Source organism: Panthera leo, chromosome D3 (assembly GCF_018350215.1).
Source record: "Panthera leo isolate Ple1 chromosome D3, P.leo_Ple1_pat1.1, whole genome shotgun sequence".
NCBI lineage: Eukaryota > Metazoa > Chordata > Mammalia > Carnivora > Felidae > Panthera > Panthera leo.
The window spans coordinates 85219952-85238307 of NC_056690.1; the positions used below are offsets into that span (position 1 = coordinate 85219952).

The 18356-nt window shown below is 36.9% G+C and overlaps 1 long non-coding RNA gene across 2 annotated transcripts in view; it reads right to left on the minus strand.

Moving 5' to 3' along the window:
- Positions 1 to 3894: 3894 nt before the first annotated feature.
- LOC122202976 overlaps positions 3895 to 18356 on the minus strand; it is a 34323-nt gene continuing 19861 nt past the window's right edge. The window contains exon 2 of one of the 2 annotated variants that reach the window (XR_006195001.1): positions 3895 to 4093. This is a non-coding gene — a long non-coding RNA (uncharacterized LOC122202976). Of the gene's footprint in view, positions 4094 to 13841; positions 14191 to 18356 lie in introns of those variants that run through there. The other variant, XR_006195000.1, reaches the window with a different exon arrangement.

Consider the following 18356-nt stretch of genomic DNA (forward strand, 5'->3'; position numbering starts at 1 on the left):
TTAAAATAAAAAAGGAGGGCTATTAGTTGGTAATGCCAGTTTAAGGATTTTTTTTTAATGTTTATTTTTTAGAAAGAGAGAGACAGAGTGCAAGCTGGGGAGGGGCAGAGAGAGAGGGAGACACAGAATCTGAAGCAGGCTTCAGGCTCTGAGCTGTCAGCACAAAGCCAGATGTGGGGCTGAACCATGAGATCATGACCTGAGCTGAAGTCAGAAGCTTAAACAACTGAGCCACCCAGGCGCCCCTTAAGATTTTTTTTAAAGCCCACCTAAGCACTGTCAGATGAATTTAACAGTGCTTTGATATCTCTAGTTATGCTCAATATTAATTGAGGATTCTTGCACATGCACTTGCTTCAGTGTATGTGTATTAGAACCCTATCTATGATCACAGAAAATTCCTGAATTAAATAATTAAAATGTGAACTCATCTGCTTTCTCATGAGATAAAAGAAAACACATTGACTGAACTGTTCAGAAGATTGTATATCTAGCATCATTCTAATAAATTGAGAGTAGAATGTCACCCTAAAAGCTAAATTTACAAGAACAGAAATATGTAATCTTTGGATTCTGTAATCTTCATTTCACAATGATTATCACTTAGGCACTTGTACTCAGCCCTAAAGGTAAGAAGGAGAAATGCTGTCCCTTCTCCAGAGAAAGTCACTGCCTAAAGTAGGGTACAGATACAAAAATCAAAATTAAATGGGATAGGCACAGGTGAGTGATGCCAGCAAATGGTAGAATTTTTCAACCCTCATCTATTGGAATTAATAAACAATTTCAACAAAGTTGCAGGATATAAAGTCAACATATACAATGATCATTTGCATTTCTGTGCACTAACAATGAACTATCCAAAAACAAAAAAGAGGAAATGAAGAAAGCAACCCAATTTAAAAGCTCCTCTAAAAGAACGAAATACTTAGGAATAAGTTTAACCAAGAAGGTAAAAGATTTGTATGCTGAAAGCTATTAAACATTGATGAAAAAAAGTGAAGAACATGCAAATAAACAAAAACATTGTGTGTTCATAGATGGGAAGAATTAATATTGCTAAGATGTCCAGAATGCCTAAAACGATCTACAGATTCAGTGCAATCCTATCAGAACTTCACGTTGCACACTTTAAATATAAACAATTTTACCTGTCAGTTATATGTAAATGAAGCTGAAAAAAAATCACACTGAGAAAAGAGCCGTGCTATAAGTTTGTATGCTATGACCTTGTGGAGTAGGGATTGTGTTCGGCTGTGAGTAAAGGAGGTGTTGCAGGAGGGAACGTTGGTGTGAGAATTGTGAAAATTAGAAAAGAGAATTAGCAAGGTAGAAAATGAGGCATTTCAAGCAAGGAGAAGAGCTCATTCAAAGGCCCAGCTAAGGTGAAGCATGACCATGCCGCACGGAGGTGAGATGTGTCACAGAGGTGACACTGTGGCAACAGAGAAAGGGAGAATGACAAACCAAGGTGGCGTGGTGGCAGCTGGTAAGGAGAAAAGAGGGTGGAATCTAGAGCTCCTTCAAAGATGACCTTGCAAGTCTTTGTGACTAGTTGGATGGTGGTGGGAACCTGGAGAAGGACTTGTCTAAAATAACAAGCCTCAAAACTTGGTGAGATAGCAATGCTATTCACTGAGATGTAAAATATATAATAAGCGTAGAGGTTTATTGGAGAAAATGACAAGTTTAGTTGGCAGCGTGTTGAGTTTAAGGTGATGTGGAATATTTAGTTGGAGACAATCACAGCGAAATAGACTCAGAGGCCTGGAGAAAGTCATTTGGGGACATAGGAATTATGTTTCACCCAAATCCAAAGCCATGGGTAAAATGTCTACCATGGAAACAATAAGAAATCATGTTGTAGTAGTTAAAGGTCATTAAGTCTAACCATCCGTGGAACTTGAGTCTGTTTTTAAGTGTTTTCTTCTAACAAATCCAGGAAACATACTGTCTCCTAAACCAGTGAGTATATTAGAAATTCTTCTGTATGATCTATTAAAATCTCCACCTATATTCAGTCCTTCTTAATATTTAGTTTTTTTATTCCCATTGCCCCCTTCAAGGACTCCATTTACACATACTTAAGCTGCTTGAAGCTGTACAGCTCAGTGATGTTCTCCGTTCATTTGTTTGTTTTTATCTATGTGTTTCATGTTGGGTGGTTTCTATTGTACATTTCCGAGTTCACTAATCTTTTCTTCTGCAATGTCTGTTCTGCTGTTAATCCAACATACAGTTTTGCGTCTCAAGTATTTTACTGTTCATCTCTATCAGTTTGATTTGAGTCTTTTTTAGGCCTTAGATGCTCTACTTAGCATATTCAAACTTTCCTCTAGTTCTTTCATGTATAATACATTGTAAATAACTTCGATGTCCTTGTCTGCTAATCCTGACATCTTTGCCCTTATGCACTAGTTTCAACTTCATTTTTCTCCCCATATTTCCCATTCCTTTGAATTCATAGCAATTTTCAATTAGATGTCAGACATCATATATTTTACCTTGTTGGGTATTGGGTATATTTTGTATCCCCATAGACATCTTGAGCTTTTTTCTCTGAGATACAGTTAACTTGCTTGGACACAGATTGATCCTTTAGTATGTTGCTTTTAAGATTTGTTAGTCAGGACTACAGTCGCACATATTCCAGGGCTAATTATCTGTAGGGTTGCCAAATTTAGCAAAGAGAAGTATAGCACACCCAGTTAAATTTTAAGATAAGCAACAAATAATGTTTTTTAGTATAAGGATGTCCAGTACCATATTGGGATATATTTATGTGTTAAGTTTTCTTGAAGATTCAATTCATTCACTCATTTGTTAAACAAATCTTAATGAATTTCAAGTGTTCTCTTAGGGACTTGGGAGGCTAAAGAAAAGAATAATGAAGTGGAATATAATGTCTTGAAGAGCTTATAATCTAGGTGGGAGACACACAAGAAACAACAACAAATTATTTTTTAACAATAGGTGAAAAAGTATTGGCACTATTTTAGGATTTCAGTCCACTGCCCCCCAGAAAAGTAAACAACAAATATTTATAAATGTAAAAGTGATTACTTACAAATGGATGCTGTTTTATGAAACATTACACAAACTCATTGGAGTTTGACCTGTTTAAAGGATGCATACCACTGCACAGGGTGGATTTTAAATGTATTAATGATGACATTTGCCCCCAGCAGCTTATGAAAGCCCAGCCTTGCATACATGTGCCTTGGTTGTATTAGACTGGTCTCCTGAGAACTATTACCATTCCAAGAGTAAAACTGGCAATAGGATCTACCTATATCATTAATATAGGAGCAGGAACTTCTCCAACACTATTATTATTTCATATTCTTAGGGAAATTTAAGAGCAATAATAATTAAAAGTCCATTACTGAATTTTTAAATATTTTTACCTCAAGCAAATGAAATTGAATGGTAATTATACTGTATATATCTCTCGTTAATTTTACTTTTTAGACACTTTATCAAATATGGATATGGGAAAGGAATATTATTTATTAAAAAATGGATTAAATAAGTACAAGGAGAAGAATAAGATCTATATATTATTTATACTCCAGTGGCTCGTTTAACTTTAATTAACCCAAAATATTTATGATCGTCTCAAATTAATGATGGCCTTTTAAAATGAAACTTAGAATTACACAGAGAGGAAAACTGCAAATTTAATAAATGTCCTGCAAGGTAATAAAATTATAGAAAGTGAATATCTATCAAATAAGTTGGGGATTATGGTTAGATGCAGTATATATCCGAATCTAAATTAATTTGACTTTAAACAGTGGTGCCCTCCTTAAGGCAACCACCAGCAATTGAAACACGCAATTTATATTTCAGAGCAAGATGTTTTTCTTATCAGAAACGTTAAAGGACTAATACTGCAGTTGAAATTTTATTTCATTTATTAGGGGGAAAAAACTATCTGGTTTGGGAAGTTTGGATGGTCCAATACTTTGAAAAACCCTTCAGGTTGTAGTTTCACTGTCAGATTTCCAAGGAGACATTACTCTTCACTGGGCAGTCACAGGAAGCATAGATGAAGAAAGCTTGTATGTTACGGATAAGTTCAGTTCAGTATCTGAAATCATATTAGATGAAAGTTTACTACCAGTTTAAATACAGACCTGAAATATTTCCTTGTAATCATTTGAGGCTTCTCTCATGCTTTGGTTTCCAGAAAATACAAACTAAGGATATCCCTCTAAATATATACTTTTCATTGCCTTCTTGTTCTTTTACCTACTAAAAATCATTGTGAATCATACTACTTCACATGTATAAATGCCCTGGTATGTACGTATGTATGTACGTATGTACTTATGTATATATGTATTTTTATTTATTTTTATTTTTTTAAGTAGGCTTCATGCCCCGCGTGAAGCCCAATGCAGGGCTAGAACTCACAGCCCTGAGATCAAGAATTGAACTGAGCCACCCAGGCGCCCCATCCCACATATAAATGCCCTGGTTTAAGTGTGTATATTACACTTATGAAAAAATGCAAGGAAAAAAAATGAAAGCATTATGGATAAAAGGAACACTTAATATTCCAAATCCTAATTAACATTCCAAAATTCAAAATAATAATCTTATCATTCATCTCCTTTATATTACCTCCCTATTTACATAAACTGAATGTTATTTTTCATACATAAATCTTTATATCCTTTAATGAAATACCCAATTTTCATGTGTCCCTTTGTTATTTTAGACAAAAAAAAAACTTGTTAGTGCACAGTGATCTACATAAAGAAAGTCCTGAAATTTGCTTTGTTTCTAAAAATTTTGATACTTAACCCCTGACATAAAACCATTTCATTTAGTATGTAGCCTGTAGCCATAGCTACTAACTTAGCAGCAGTCGCAGAGAGGAGACGAAAACTCCCAGCTGTGTTGTCAGCCAGCGCAGGAACATCTAGAAGTGGGTGCGTGCAATTGCTTTCTTTTTTTTTTTTTAATTTTTTTTAACGTTTATTTATTTTTGAGACAGAGAGAGACAGAGCATGAATGGGGGAGGGTCAGAGAGAGAGAGAGCACAGAATCTGAAACAGGCTCCAGGCTCTGAGCTGTCAGCACATAGCCCGACGCGGGGCTCAAACTCACAGACCTCAAGATCATGACCTGAGCCGAAGTCGGACGCTCAACCGACTGAGCCACCCAGGCGCCCCTACAATTGCTTTCTGATTCCGGTGATGATAAGCCTTCACAAGAGATTCCCCCATAACATAACCTTAATCTACAAAATTCCTACATATTGCAACATTTGTATAATTGTAAGATGTAATTAGAGGGCTGGTGGTATACCTTCCTCATAATGATAAGTTGGTACAGGTTTATTTTTTCTTTGAATTAAGAATTTATCTCCTGATGTTTTCTAAATGAATCTCCCTAATATTTTGAAGGACCTATTTCAATGGCAGAATTGATCATTCAAGCATTTACATCATCTGTAATGTTTCATACACCTGATAACTTAAAAAAGCTTCTTTTAACAGTTCTTGGAAACATAGTTTTATAGTCAATTAATTACATTTTAGTGTCTTTATGTAACTGTGTCACTTTATACAGAAAAATTAAAATTAAAAACATGCTTTAAAATGAGAAACACAGGTAAAAGTCAATATTAAAAATATGTTGAGGGGTCCTTTGGTGGCTCAGTTGGTTAAGCGTCCAACTCTTGATTTTGGCTTGAGTCATGACCTCATGGTTCATGAGTTCGAGCCCTGTGTCAGGCTGTGTGCTGACAGTGCAGAGCCTGCTAGAGATTCTCTCTCTCTCTCTCTCTCTCTCTCTCTCTCTCTCCCTCCCTCCCTCCCTTTCTCTCTCTCTCTCCCCCTCCCTCCCTCTCTCCCTCTCTCTCTCTCTCTCTCTCTCTCTCTCCCCCTCTGTCCCTCCCCCTCTCCCTTTCTCTCTCCCTCTCCCTCTCCTTCTCTCAAAATAAATAAATAAAATTAAATATATACATATATGTTGAACACCCTACACCCTATCCTCAATAGTAATAGTACATTTGTAGAAGTAATATAGATAGGAATACATATACACACATATAATGGTATACTAATACAAGAGAATATTACACAGTATTAAAAATTATTAATACTAATTTCATGGAAAAATGTTGACAATACAATATTTGGGGGGGGAAACACTGCTCAAAGCAAATGTAATAATTATTTAATTCAAAGGGGGAAATAATAATTCACAGTGGGGAAGCTGGGCAGAAATCCACTTAACCAAGTGTTGTGCTCTAATGAGACGAATCAAAGTGTGTGCCACCAGATGGGATGCAATGAGGAGAACACAGAATCCTTTCTCTAACCTACCTGTGAACTTTAACCTGGATCTCATCATGATGAAACATCAGGCAAACCCAAATTGAGGGACACTAGAGAAACTGCCTAGCTTATAATCTTTCAGTGTCTAGGTCAAGAAAATCAGGAAGAAGTTGAGGAAGCGTTAGAAATTGAAGAAAACTGACAAATACAACACAAGATTCTGGATGTGAATACTATTGTTGCAAAGAACATTATGGCAGGGGTGCCTGGGTGGCTCAGTGAGTTAAGCATCAGACTCTTGATTTCAACTCAGGTCATGATCTCACAGTTCGTGAGTTCAAGCCCCACTTTGGGCTCTGTGCTGACAATATGGAGTCTGCTTGGGATTCTCTCTCTCCCTCTATCTCTGCCCCTCCCCTGCTTGTGTTCTCTCTCTCTCAAAATAAATAAATAAACTTAAAAAAAATTATGGCAGAAAATGGTAAAGCTTGAATGGTATCTAAGGACTAGATAGTAGTAATTGTCCAAGTTAATTTCTTGATTTTGATGGTTAGATTGTACTTATCCAGGAGGACGTCATTGTTTATAGGAAACAACATTAGTGTGGAGGCGTTTTGGAGCATCATGTTGTGGTCTACTCTGAAACAGCTCTGGGGGAAAGGAAGTTCTGTTTACTGTTCTTGCAATTTTTCATGTAAGCTTGAGATTGTTCAAGTAATACATCAATAAATGAGATTAATAATTATATGCAACCTGGTTACCGGGATGACTGAGAGACATAATCTGGTTTTCATCCTTCTGTTAAGAAATTTGTCTTCCAACAAGTACCCCTCACCTGGGAAGTTCAGTGAGTTCCCAAGGATTGCTTTTTGGTTCCACAAATTCTTCCTAGCAGTCACTTGTCATTTTCTCCAGCCAGTGTCCCTCCAGACCTCTGACAAGCTGGAGCCCTAGACAACCTTGTGCTTTTTCAGACTTCAACTGCTTTCTCTGCGTGACTTCCCCTCAAGTACTTAATTTGATGTGGCCATTTGAGTGAGCCACATTGTCCGTATACTTGGTCAAATATTATTCTGGATATTTCCTTGAGGGATGTTTTATTATTTTTTTTAGATGAGATTAACATTTAAATTGGTAGGGCTGAGTAAAGAGGTTTACCCTCCATAATATGGGTAGGCCTCATCAAACCAGTTGAAGACTGATGTCCCCTAAACAAGAGGAAATTCTGCAGCAGACCATCTTCAGATTTGAACCGCCATATTAGCCCTTCCCTGGGTTTCCAGCCTGATGGTCCATCTGGCAGATTTCAGACTTGCCAGCCTCCATAATCATGTGAGCCAATTCTATAAACTCTCTCTCTCTCTCTCTCTCTCTCTCTCTCTCTCTCTGTGTCTGTCTCTCTCTGTCTCTGTCTCTCTGTGTTTGTGTATGTGTGTCTGTGTCTCTGTGTCTCTCTCTTTCTCTGTTTTTTTTCTCTCTTTCTGTGTGTGTGTGTATATATATATATATATATATACACACACACACACACACATATATATGTATATGTATGTATGTATATATATACATACATACATATACATATATATATATAAACAACTACTAGTGGAAGGAGGTACTTTGAGGGCCTGAAAAGAGCAAATCAAAGAACAAGCCCTACATAGATGAAGGCAGGCCTCACAGGACAGGGGTAGTTTCAACCCCCAAAAGGAATCTACTAGCATCAGTCTACACTAGAGTCTTGATCCAAAAACAAATTTTATTCTAGAAGGAAAAGTGGGGCCTTCCTTCTCTCAGTTTTAAGGCCAACTGCCTTTCCCGTCTGCTTGACAATAAAGTGCCTTGTTCCTGGCTATTTGAAGTGCTTTGCGATTCTGTGTGAAGTTTTAGGATGAAATTTTATATCTGCAAAAAATTGCCTTTGGGATTTTAACAGATTGCATTGCATCTATAGATCACTTTGGGTAGTATGGACATTTTAACAGGATGGACATGGTTTTCCAATCCATGAACATGGGCTGTTTTTTCTACTTGTGTGTGTGTGTCTTCTTTAAGGTCTTTAGTCAATGTTTTATACTTTTCAGTGTACAAGTCCTTCACCTCTTTGGTTATGTTTATTCCTGGTATTTCATTATTAATTTTGGTGCTATTATAAATCATTTGTTTTCTTAATTTCTTTTTTCATTGTTTATTGTTAGTGTATAGAAACACAACTGATTTTTGAATGTTCATTTTGTATCCTACAATTGTTGTGAATTTGTTAATTAGTTCTAACAGATTTTTTAAAAAGAATCGTTAGGTATATATATGCATATATATATATATGTGTATATGTATATATACACACACATATATATATATATATATATATATATATAAAATCATGTCATCTGTAAACAGAGATCATTTTATCTCTTCCTTTCCAATTTGAATGCATTATTTTCTTGCCTAATTGCTCTGGCTAAGATTCTCAAGTGTTATGTCAAATAAAAATGGCAAGAGTGGGTATCTTTTCCTTGTACCAGATCTTTGAGGAAAAGCAGTCAATCTTTCACTGTTGTGTATGATATTACCAATGGGCTTTTCATATATGACCTTCGTTGTTTTGAGGTAGTTTCCTACTATTTCTAGTCTATTGAGAGTTTTTATCGTGAAAATGTGTACATTTAGTTAAATGATTTTTTTTTCTGTATCAGTTTAGTTGATCATATAGTTTTATACTTCATTTTGTTAATGTGGTGTTTACATTAATTGATGTTTGTCTTTTGACTCATTCTTGGATTCCAGGAATTAATCCTATTTGGTTATTGTATATAATTGTTTTTATGTGCTGTTGAAATCAGTTTGGTATTTTGCTGAGGACTTTTGCATCAGTATTCATCATGGATATTGGTCTGTAGTTTTCTTTTGTGGCTTTGTCTAAATTAGGCCGGTTTCGTAGAATGAGCTTGGAAATGTTCCCTTCTCTCCAACTGCTTTTGTTTGTTTGTTTGTTTTTCTGTCTGTCTGTCTGTATGTTTGTTTCTGAAGAATTTCAGCAGGATTGGTACTAATCCTTCTTTAAAATTTGATAGACTTTTCCAGTGAAGCCAATCTGGTCCTGGACTTTCTTTGTTGGGAAGTGTTTGATTACTGATTCAAAAACATGTTGTTGATCTCTTCAAGCTTTCTACTTATGATTCAGTCTCGGTAGGTTGTGTGCTTTTAGGATTTTATCTGTTTATTCTAAATTGTTCTGTTTTTTTGTGTACAGTTGTTTATAGAATTCTTCTATATGTATATATTTTTTATTTCTGTGACATTTGTTGTAATAGCCTCTCTTTCATTTCTGGTTTTAGCTATTTGAGTCTTCTGTCTTTTTTATAGGTTATTTTAGCTAAGGGTTTTTCAATTTTGTTGATCTTTTCAACAAACCAACTCTTAGTTTCATCGATTTTTTTCAATTTGTTCGTATTCTCTATTTGACTTTATTTCTGCTGTAATCTTTGTTATTCCTTTCCTTCTGTTAGCTTTAATTTTAGTTCTTCTTTTTCTAGTTTCTCGAGATGTAGAATTAATTTGCTGATTTGAGGTCTTTCTTCTTTTTCTAATGTACACATTTATAACTATAAGCTTTCCTCTCCACACCGCTTTGTGTACCCAGATCTTAGGCCCTAGCCTTAATCAATATTAAGTACCTTGTAAAGTGTGTTTATTTATTCTCCTTTGTTTCCTACACTGGATCCTCATCCTTTTGTGTGATGAGTATTAACTGAATGCCTTTTCTGTGCCAAGCACTGCATTGTAGTCGATGGACATCACAGAAAAACAAAAGAGCAGTTATCCCCATATGATAAAGACCTTAAGGGAAGCAGTATATGGTGATAAAAGAACATGATGAGCCTGTATCAACTAGATGGTTTTCAGCAAGCAAAAACCTAAGTCATTTTGGCTGACAAATAAGGACATGTACTGTGTTATATAACTGGAAGTTCAGACAGATAGCAAGCATCATGGCTTTCCTAGCCCTACAATTCTGTCTCCCTTTCTCTGTGATTCTCCCAGATCTCTTCTCTTTGTATGTTGGGCTCCTATTCTGGCTGGTAACAAGGAAACTACAGTGGTTATGGAGTGCACATTCAAAAGAAACAATGTCTGAAGGAAGCAGAGAAAATATTGCTGGCAAGAAGGATAAGATTAACATTCCCTACAAAAGGATTTCAACAAAGTTTTCAAGAAACGCTGCTTACAACTATGTGTCTAGAACTCTGTTTTTTTGTGTTCTATCTCATTTTAAAAACATTCTGGTCACCACAAACTAAATTTATTTAATGACTGACCCATGGAACACTCACCGAGGGGTGAAAAATAGCTTAGATCTATTACGGTCCATCCCTCAAGCTAGATACAGCCCCCTTCACTGCCTGATGTTGGAGGTTGATGTCAGGATTTCAGAAAGGAGGACCTCACAGTGTCTGCCATAGGCTCCTGACCTAAACCTGAAGGCTTGTGGTAGGAGGTAAAGGTATTTGAAACAAAATAATATTCAGTGAATTTAACAGTTCAGTGAGGCCAGGGGCATCTGGGCGGCTCAGTTGGTTAAGCATCTAACTTCAGCTCAGGTCATGATCTTGTGGTTCATGAGTGCGAGCCCCACGTCGGGCTCGGTGCTGAGAGCTCAGAGCCCGGAGCCTGCTTCGGCTTCTGTGTCTCCCTCTCTCTCTGCCCCTCCCCCACTTGCACTGTGTGTGTGTGTGTGTGTGTGTGTGTGTGTGTGTGTGTCTCTCTCTAAATAAACAAATGTTTAAAATATTAAGAAAAATAAAAATGGTCAGTAAGGCCAGAATATAGAAAGCGAGAACAAAAGTGTGAGAATGGGCATTGAAAGGAATTTTAAGCAATTGGGACTTATCCTACAGTAAAAGGAAGTCATTAACGATTTTAAAGCTGGGTGATAATGATAGGAAGATAATTCAAGCGTAGTGTAAAAACATGTCTTAGAAAAGTGTTGCATGTAGCTGAGCTCATGGTGGGATATGGAGGGGATGGGGTATATGGACAAGGAGATTGAAAGGGTTAAAAAGGATTCCTTTTAAGCAAGGAAAGAAGCAAGGAAATATTAGCCATGAGTTAGGAAACAGGACTATTAGCTAGATTGAAAACAAAAAACAAAGTGAGCTAAAATTTGGAAATACTGTGTTCCTTTGTCTATGGGACTTTAAGAGATAAGTCAAGAGTCTACATCACGATTTGAAAATTAGTAGCATACAGAAAGAAATGGGGTTTAAAAAAGAAAGAGAGAAATGAGATTAATCTGAAAGACTATGGGAGTGAGAGAATCAGACCAGGAACCCTAAGGCGTACCCACATTTAAGGAGTGAGTAGAAAACAAGCACAAAGACTGGAAAAGAGCAGCCAGACATGTGAGAGACCTGGAGAGTGGGACAGCAAAGAAGCTAAGGGACAGAATAAAAGAGGAAAACTGGGAAATCCTATAAGGATGTCAGCTAAAGATAAATATGAAAATCGCCTATTCAGAGAGACAGAGAGAGATCACTAACCATCTTGGAAGAGTAATTACACTGAAACTCCACAAGACTGGTGACCATGTGTTTAAAGGGTACTTTATCAAGTGAACAAATGCTCCATTTCCATAAACTTCACCATGAGAGGCAAGGGAAAGATCTAGCCTGACAAACACCATTGAGGGAGGAATTTATTTTTGTTAAGATAAAAGAGACATGCAAATCACTTAAGTAAATATAACAACACAATTTTGAAACCATTAGGTTTCAAATGGTATAGCCAAGAGGTACTACCTATACTCTAAGAAACATACATTGCAATACATCAAAATGAATTAGTGTTCAGCACAATCAATGGAACCTACTGAATTTTCACAAAGATAGTGCCTCTCCATCCTGATTTTCTGCTCAGAACAGTAGCCAAGGAGCATTGTTATGCTTCTGCGGAAAGCAGTGCCACAACACTCCCGCAAGCAAAGGAGAGCGGTAACCTCTGTGAATGTGAAAATAGCCCTGCAGCCCAGCATGGGCCCTGTTGGCAATGCCTTGCCCAACAAAACACGAGCGGTTTGATCTCCCAGTCAGTACTTCCTCAGAAAAACTGCATCATAAATAACTACATGGAATCTTTCCTCTTGGACAGAAAGATAACTCCAGAGCGGGTAAGAAAGCCACTGCCTTTCCTGGTTTCTCTAAGGGCATTTGCATCACTTCATATCGTATATTTCTGGGTGGTCCTGGGCATCTGTATTAATGGGACATATATCTGGGGTTTCTAGAGAATATGGACACGTAGTCCCTAAACACCATAGATCAAAGAAAGAAGCTTTGCTCCAAAAGCTCTGAAAGATGAGTAAACTCCTCTACTCCCTATTTAGTTTCTCCCTCCATCACCTACAGGATTATGTCAACCCACTTTGCTTCATGTTCAAGGCTCTGTGAGTCTGGCCTACAGATTACCATATGATGCTTCTTTCCCTAGCCACACGCAGGAACTGTTTAAGCCACCTAGTCTACCTCGGTAGCTCCTTGTCTTTGCACAAGCATTGTGGAAAGTCCTCCCTAGCCTACTCCCTGGTCAAGCCTCCCCAACCGACAGATCCCACTACCTGATTCATACTGTCTTCTCTGAACACTCTACCTGGTGTCCTTCTCAATTTCTTATACTACAGGTTTTGATATCAACTTCATAAAAAGCCTGGTGGTCATACATAGCTTCATGTTATATTCCAGAGATTCATTCAAGGAATATTTATTAAGGAGTTTTATAGTGCACGTAAAATGTTCTTGCCTTCTTGGAACTATAGTTCTAGGAGGAGATACAAAAGAACAGTTACACAATTGCCATTCAAATCCGAATCTTTTGATCTGACCCCTTGCTAAGCAGAAGGCTACAAAAGTTGGTTTGTCGTACTGGAAAAGCATGGACTTTGGAGTTAGAGACACCTAATTCAAGTGTCAACTCTGTGTGACATAAGGTAATCCAATTAACTTCTCTGGAGCTCAGTTTCTATCATTTGTGAAATGAAGCCATTACTGTCTACTTCTTAGGTTTCTTGAGAGACAATTTGACATACGTGAAGTTTTCTTAAACTTAGTGTTTGTCGTTTAACAGGTACTGGAGGAACGAATGAATCTTTAGATCTGTGTGAAATGATTAAAGTGGTGCATATATATGAAAATGAGACCTAAGAATAAAAAAAAGTCGCCGCTCCCAAAAACTAAAGAAAAAGAACAAAAATCTGAACAGAGAAAAAATATTGTCACAAAAAAATCTAAAAAGAAAAATGAATGGTTCTTATACTGTTATTTATTAAATGCTTACTATTTGCCAGGCCCTGAGCTAAGGAATTTAACTGTATTTCTCAAACCAACCAATTTATAGATATCAAATTAAGGCTTAGGAAGGCAAGTAACAAGTCTAGTAAGTATCAGATCTGTGTGTATATGTTTACTGCCCAGAATACAGACTATAATGTGGCAAGAGGTTTTTTAACATAAGTACAAGAATTTTCATAGAGACACCAGAGTAAACTGCACCAAAACTGCAACTCTAAATTATTAAGTTTCCACATTCTCTATGCATGGCTGACTTGTTGGCACTCACTGAGAACTCAGTAAGTGTTTAATAAATAAAAGAGTAAAGTTTTGTATCCAAATAGATGCTTAATTTAGAGTAGTCTTCTGTAGTCTTAGAAAACTCATTTGTGTATTTCAAGTATTATGGTACGGCTTATTTCCCAATTCCCAACCCACACAGTCTCTTCACAATTTGCGTTAAAAAAAAAAAAAAGATTTTTTTTTTCTTTGCATTTCTAAATTGGGACATTCTCCTCCTCTTCGATTAGTGGATGGGATTTTTGAAGATGATCAAAACGCATTCAAGGCCAGACCTAGAAAATAGAGAGTGTGAGCATGCTGGGCACAACAATGGTGACATGACTGTGAAGTCACACAACAGATCAGATAAGTGAATTCAGATAAAAGAGGTGTAGCAAATACTCCTGTGCTGTTGCGCACATCGCTCTTACTCCACTCAGTTGTTTGGTAGATTCGATTGATGCAAAAACCATGCCATAGAATGAGTGCAGTTAACCTCCATCTTTGTTTTCTATCCCTTTGGAGGAATTGCATAGTCAACACCATGTACAATCACTGGCAGGATCTGTCTCAAGATTCTACTTTCATTTGACAGTGTAAGTGATGACACTTTGCATTTTGTAGAGTGAGTTATCACTTTGGCATATTTTGCAGTTAGTTAACCTCACAGGGCCTCAAAGATGTAGTTGCTGGTATTTTCACTTCCTTTTTTTCTCCTAAGCATTGCAAGGACATTTCCCTCACATAGGGTTTCTGCCACATCATTCTAATCTAAGAAAGCAAGTAATTCTCTCTGGGTTTTCCATTTTTTTTGTGAACTCTACTCACTTTTATCCCCTATTTGTGTTGTTTTCAACTTGATTTTAAATTTTAAATACTAAGGGACACCTGCATGGCTCAGTCGGTTAAGCATCTGACTTCGACTCAGGTCGTGATCTCATTGCTCGTGAGTTTGAGCCCTGCGTTGGGCTCTGTGCTGACACCTCAGAGCCTGAAGCCTGCTTCAGATTCTGTGTCTCCCTCTCTCTCTGTCCCTTCCCCATTCGTGCTCTGACTCTCTGTCTGTCTCTCTCTCTCTCAAAAATAAATAAACATTTAAAAAATTAAAGTTTAAATATTAAATCATGCCTATTCAGAAAAGCCTCTTTCTCCACATGAAAATCAACACACGTCACAATACCGCCATTCCAGAAGCAATGAGACAAAAGTAGACTAATATGGCTACATAATTTGAAAATAAAAATCTTCACATAGCAATACACATCATAAGCAAAGTCAAAAGATAGATGACAGACTGGTAAAATCATGTGACAACTTTATATGACACTGGGGGTTACAATATTTTACACTGGTACAATGATTTATGGTTTGAACATAATTACATAATTGCCATTCGAATTCATGTCTTTTGACCCTCAACTAACAGAGGACTCTGGAAGACAATGTTTTGTATTAGGTAGAGCACAAACTTTGGAGTTAGACACCCCTAATTCAAGCGTCAACTCTGTGTGATGTAAGGTAAACCAATTAATGTTTCAGTGCCTCAGTTTCGGTACTTGTGAAATGAAGCCATCACTACCCGCTTCTTATATTTTAATATAATGTAAGTGGTATCACTTACATGTGGAATATCAAGAAAAAAAAAAAGGTCAAACTCACGTAAAAAAAAGAGTTGAAAAGTGATTGCCAGGAGCTGGGGGTGGAGGGAATAGAGAAAAGTGAATAGAAAAGGCTACACACTTTCAGCTATAAGATGAATAAAATCTGAGGCTCTAATGTAAAACATGGTGACTACAGTTAATAACGCTGTAGTGTATAATTGAAATTTGGTAAGAGAGTAACCTTAAATGTTCTCAGCAAAATCCAAAACAAAAGAAAAAAGTAATTATTATGTGAGGTGATGAATGTGTTGATTAACTCAGTGAGGGAAATCCTGACACAAAGTCTACATATATCAAGTCATCACATTGTGTACTTGGATGTCTTACATTTTTATTTGTCATTTATACCTCAATACAGTTGGGAAAGTGAAATAAATAAGTAAATAAATAAATAAATAAATAAATAAATAAAATAAATAAATTTAAGCATCAGAAAGAATGATAACAGTGGGAGCTTTAAAAATATCAAAGATGTTAAAAGGCGTGAGTTATTATTTTTGCTATTACTGATAGTAGTGAAACTAACTGTCCAGTCCTAGACATTGCCGAGATCCTCTGTCATGACTCTGGTGATTGATAAAGACATCTAGTTCCAGGGGTTTTTGGCTGTATTTGTGTGACCATGTGACAAAATTTATTCATATTCTATTTGTTTCCCTGGGAAAATAAATACAGTCCCATGGTGAAATCCCATTGGTACTTTCTCTTGTGTCATTTGGAATATAAAGCAGATAGTATCACTCACTAAAGACATACAAACCAAAAGCAGAATCAAGTTGACTGCTAAATGAAGGGGAATTTAAAGAAGCCATTTGCAGATTTCATTCACTCTCAGTTCCTATTACGCAGCTGCGTTTTGAGAAGGATTATAGACCCTACCAACCATGCTTAAGAGCAAGAGATATCATCTATCAGTACTTGGCTCCACCAAGAGGGAAAAATAATTTCATGGTAATGTCAGAAGTTTCAGGCCCTGTACATAGATTACCCCCACAATTCCCCCGGAACAGTAGCCTAGCAGGAAAGTCATATGTTGAAATCAGAACCCCCCAGTAACTCACAATGTGACAGTGTTTGGAGACAAGTTCTTTGCAGAGATAATTAAGCTAACATGAGGTCACCAGGATGGTTTCTAACCCAATTTAACTGGTGTCCTTATAAGAATAGTATTTAGACAAAGATATACAGACAGAAGGAAGATGATGGTGTGAAGACACAAAGACAAGACGGCCGTCTACAAACCAAGGAGAGAGGGCTGAAGAGACCTTATCTCATGGCTCTTAGAAGGAACTAAACCTTCCCGACGCGTTGATCTCAGACTTCTGGCCTCCACAGCGGTGAAAAAGTAGATGCGTGTCATTTAAGCCATCCAGTCTGTGGTGCTTACAGCAGCCCTCGCAAACGCCTACGAGGGCTGAAACACATCTTTGTCCAAATGGCATTTCCTAACCACCATGATTAGTGCCTGGAACTTTGGGGCAGCATTCCCATGAAAGACACAGCTATATGTTCTTGTAGGAGTAACAAGGTATGGGAAAATTATGTAATCGTAAAGGGTAGATGCAGATGTAGAAACACAAGAAGAAACCAGTTAGTGACAAAACCGCATGTTAGGAACATTTTCTACTCGTGCAGCTATATATTTTCCTGGAAACTTCAGGAGATTTTGCTACCTTCGCACTAAAAAATAGAGTTTAGTTACTGTGTGTATCAAAAGAAGCATTCCATTTCATGACATTTCGAAACAGAAAGTTCAGCATATTGTAACTAAAATTAAATGGTACAAATACATATTTACTTCTATAATTGCCCTTAAATGTATTATTTATTTCAGAAGCTTTCAGTTAAAATTGGAGTGAGTCACCTAAAATATAGAATAGAATGGACTATAGTTGTATGTCTTTCCCCAGTGAAAGAATACGTATTAAGGAAAAGCAGTTGTTTGATGGTGTGTCGGGCACAACCAGATCTATTTGTATTCTGCCCTTTGAAATAGTCCTTGTATATACATATTTTTTATGCCATACAGCTCAAGGGCTGGTGATTATCGCTTTAAAGGAACTGCTAACCATTTCAGGAAATTGTTGAATATAATATCTGAAAATGATTTCAGAGTGTGAAAACATTTTATACACTTTGAAATCAAATGCATTCGGCTAGAAGGGACTAGTTTATGTTACTGGCTCAATTTTGCATGTTTTTAATACTTAAGAGTTAGATGGTTTAATCTTTGGTTTCTTTGATAAGGTGTAGGTGCAATTACATTGATACACCTCAGTAAGCATCCTCCCTTAACATAATATGGGTTTTCAAGTTTGCCTCGTGACACGACATTTTCTGCTGATGGCAAAATAGTAAGCAAATTAATGGGTCTTTCTCTATAGATTTTTTCTGCTTCCAGTCACACCTAGAGTTAACGAACATAAAAAGTTCAGAGTTGATCCAAAAAGAAAAGGGAAACAGTAAAATTGCAAGCAAAAATCTCTAACAAACTTAGGCTTGAAGCCAGTTCTAGAGTAACACCCTAATTAGTTTCTTTTGCTGACAAGGGAAAATGGGAATAAGAGAAAAACAGACATGCACAGCCATTAGCGTGGGGTCATAACTTCTGTAGACTAGCACCATAGTGACTTGGTGGACCTCATCACATCCCTATGAGATGACCTTGGGTCTAGACCCTATTTGCCTGTAAATTATATTATTTAAAACTACATAGTTCCAAAGGTACATGGGAAATCTCCATACCTTCCTGAAATGTTGCTGTGAACCTAAAACTGGTCTAAAAAGTTAAGTCTTAA